At 37.8% G+C, this 3,838-nt stretch overlaps 1 protein-coding gene across 1 annotated transcript in view; it reads left to right on the top strand.

The window, feature by feature from the left end:
- The first annotated feature begins 874 nt into the window (after window positions 1-874).
- The window catches only part of LOC119418398 (inverted formin-2), a 30,157-nt gene continuing 27,193 nt past the window's right edge, over window positions 875-3,838 (top strand). Inside the window, exon 1 of the mRNA XM_037685674.1 lies at window positions 875-928. The gene's annotated coding sequence lies outside the window, so the exon portion shown is untranslated. The remainder of the gene's footprint in view (window positions 929-3,838) is intronic.

Raw genomic sequence — 3,838 nt, 5'->3', positions numbered from 1 at the left:
AAGCAAAACACTAGCTAAAAGAAGCAAAACACTAGCTAAAAGAAGCAGAACACTAGCAAAAAGAATCAGAACACTAGCTAAAAGAAGCAGAACACTAGCTAAAAGAAGCAGAACACTAGCTAAAAGAAGCATAATGCTAGCTAAAAGAAGCAGAACATTAGATAAAAAGCAAAACACTAGCTAAAAGAAGCAGAATACTAAAAGAAACAGAACACTAGCTAAAAACTAACAGAACCGAAGAGAAGCAGCATTGTTGGATTCCTAGATGGATGTTAATATATAATAAATATATATAGTTAATATCTAACATATACAGTTAAGATCTAATTAATATACATAGTTAATATCTAATATATACAGTTAAGATCTAATTAATATATATAGTTAATATCTAATATGTACAGTTAAGATCTAATTTATATATATAGTTAATATCTAATATAGTTAATATCTAATATATACAGTTAATATATAATAAATATATATAGTTAATATCTAATATATACAGTTAAGATCTAATTAATATATATAGTTAATATCTAATGTATACAGTTAAGATCTAATTAATATATATAGTTAATATCTAATATATACAGTTAATATATAATAAATATATATAGTTAATATCTAATATATAAATAAAGTTTGAATGCAAATGTTAAAGTGTTTAATTCTGAGTTGAGATTGTCAGAAAATGTGTCAGTGATCCTCCGAACTGAGTTTCTGTTCTTGTTAATTGATCCATCCAGCGGGTACAGATAACGGATGAAAGGATCACTCAAAGCTGCGCATGCGCAGGGACGTTGGCTCGCCGACCTCTGGCCCCGCCCCCTGGAGGCGGACGTGTTGTGATGGTCCTGGAGCTCCAGATCTTCAGACAGAACAGCTTCATCCTGCGGGTCCAACAGGATAGGACTCCCCTCACACGGTAAGGACGCGTGGGGGCCGCCCCCCCGATGGTTCCGACCGGTTCTGTTCGGCAGACTGGACCTGGTTCGGTTTGTTACAGCTGACACTTTCAGTGAAAAGTTTTATCTTGAGTGGAAAAACTGATTTAGAACTTCTGTGATTTAATTCCTGTTAAATTACCCGTCCGAACCGTCCCCGCGGAGCGACTCGTCTGCCGAACCTCATAGGACCAATCGACCCAAACGAAACGAACCTTGTTGTCTCACCTGAGCGTCAGGTTCTGTTCTCAGGTGCGAACAAACTTAAACTCTAAGAAATGTCCACGGAGTCTGGTGTGATGGCAGAGCTGCAGTTTGAGCCGTTAAACAGAACAGTTGTGTCCAGATCAGGTCAGCACGGACTTTACACCCGCTTTCTTACTTTTATTGACCTTTCTAATCTGAACATGTCAATTTAACCTGAACACATCTGAAGACACATTTTGCTGTAAAAACATCAGGTGTCAATTATTGCAATTTGGAAAAATTTGAAAAATTCACAATTTAAAGTAAAAAAAACATTCAAAACTGTTTAATCATCCTAGATAAAGAAAAACAAGCATTTATGCATAAACAAATGTAAATAAAATATGTTTATAAAAACAAGCAAATGACTAGATAAAAGAAGGACCAATTAGCTAAAACCCAAAAGTAGCATAAAGCTACTAAAAGAACCAAAAAGCTAGCTAATATTAACAAAAGGGTAACTAAAAGTAGCAGCCAATCAGTAAAATTTGTAAAATGTTTACTCAAAGCAGCAAAACATTCCCTAAAATCTAAAAGTTGCAAAAGGCGCAAACTAAACCCTAAAAAAAGCTAAACCTAGCTAAAAGCTTAAAGTAGCAAATAGTTAGCTAAAAGTAGCAAAGGGTGAGCTAAAGCGCAAGAACAGTAGGACTAAAATCTAATTTTAGCTCATTGCAAGTTAAAAACAAAAAGTTGCAGAATGGTAGCTAAAAGCTAAAGGTAGCTAAACAATACCTAAAACTAGTAGCAAAGGACTAGCTAAAGACAAAAGTTAGCAGAATGGTAGCTAAATGATAAAAGTAGTAGAATGGTACAAAAATGCTGGCTAAACGTTAGAATTAGCTAATTGCAAGTTAAACCTAAAGTAGCAAAATGATAGCTGAACGCTAAAACTAGCTTAAAGTAGCAAAGCAGTAGCTACACGCTACTAAGCTAGCAAATGTCTAGCCAAAGAGAAAAGGTAGCAGAATGGTAGCTAAATGTAGCATATGGAGAGAGAACCAGTTGCTGAAGCAGATTTTAAAGACTTTTTTTTTTTAACTGAAGAGATATTTCTGTAAGTTTTTGGGAAATATATTTATAAATAAAGTAAAATTTAATGAAAAGTATAAAAGTTACAAAAGCCAGTCAAAGCAGAACGAGCTGACAGAAGAAATGATTTTAATCTACTGTATGAAACATGAACGTTGCAGTATTCATTACGCTGACTTGCTCCTGCTCTGATTGGAAACGGATGAGCAGAACCTCCACCCTGGAATCTGAATGGACTAGTTTTTAATCGCACGCCTCGTTGCAGAAGAATTTCATCTTTCTCAACTTTTCTCAGGATTGCGTTTTACTGGAATGTTTCTCGTTGGACTTCTCAGTACCTGAAGTCCAATAAGGAGTGTGTTTATTTCTTATTTTGTCCTGAGGCTCGGTGCGGCGCCGCCTCCTCTGCCGCCAGATGTTTGTCTGGTCCTGCCCAGGGAGGCTCCATCAGACTTGTTTATTTTTCTTCCACAGCTGTGAAGTGAGCTGTCAGACACTGTGAGCAGAGAGGTCTTCTTCTTCTTTCTCTAGAACATCTTTGCAGTTTGTCTTATGATAAAATTTATTTTTCATGTTTCAGTCGAGATGTTTCCCAATCCCTCCGTCCTGCGTGTTTCAGATGTTTCCCAACATCTCTATCATCTGTAACATTCCCTCAGTTTGTCATCGGGTTCTGCTGAGGCTTTTGAAATTGCTCATGGGCGTGTTGAAGCTGAGAGACGTTTAGGAACTCGCAGAGCGGTGCGTCGTGATGAGCAGCAAACATCTTCCTGATGTAGCTGCAGGTTTCACTCTGTCTACGGACTTTAATGGGTTTTATTTTGTTATCAGCTTTAGTGCCATTCTGCCACCTTTAGCCACTATTCTGCCACTTTTAGCCACTATTCTGCCACCTTTAGCCACTGTTCTGCCACTTTTAGCCACTGTTCTGCCACTTTTAGCCACTATTCTGCCACCTTTAGCCACTGTTCTGCCACTTTTAGCCACTATTCTGCCACCTTTAGCCACTGTTCTGCCACTTTTAGCCACTATTCTGCCACCTTTAGCCACTGTTCTGCCACTTTTAGCCACTGTTCTGTCACCTATAGCTACTGTTCTGTCACCTATAGCTACTGTTCTGTCACCTATAGTTACTGTTCTGTCACCTATAGTTACTGTTCTGTCATCTATAGTTACTGTTCTGTCATCTATAGTTACTGTTCTGTCACCTATAGTTACTGTTCTGTCACCTTTACCTACTGTTCTGTCATCTATAGTTACTGTTCTGTCACCTATAGCTACTGTTCTGTCACCTATAGCTACTGTTCTGTCACCTATAGTTACTGTTCTGCTACCTATAGCTACTGTTCTGTCACCTATAGCTACTGTTCTGTCACCTATAGTTACTGTTTTGTCACCTTTACCTACTGTTCTGTCACCTATAGCTACTGTTCTGTCACCTATAGCTACTGTTCTGTCACCTATAGTTACTGTTCTGTCACCTATAGTTACTGTTCGGTCACCTATAGCTACTGTTCTGTCACCTATAGTTACTGTTCTGTCACCTCTAGTTACTGTTCTGTCACCTCTAGTTACTGTTCTGTCACCTATAGTTACTGTTCTGTCACCTATAG

This window comes from Nematolebias whitei, chromosome 12 (assembly GCF_014905685.2).
Source record: "Nematolebias whitei isolate Nwh7 chromosome 12, NemWhi1, whole genome shotgun sequence".
NCBI lineage: Eukaryota > Metazoa > Chordata > Actinopteri > Cyprinodontiformes > Rivulidae > Nematolebias > Nematolebias whitei.
Note: the sequence above shows the minus strand (reverse complement) of the source record. Positions and strands in the feature narration are given on the sequence as shown.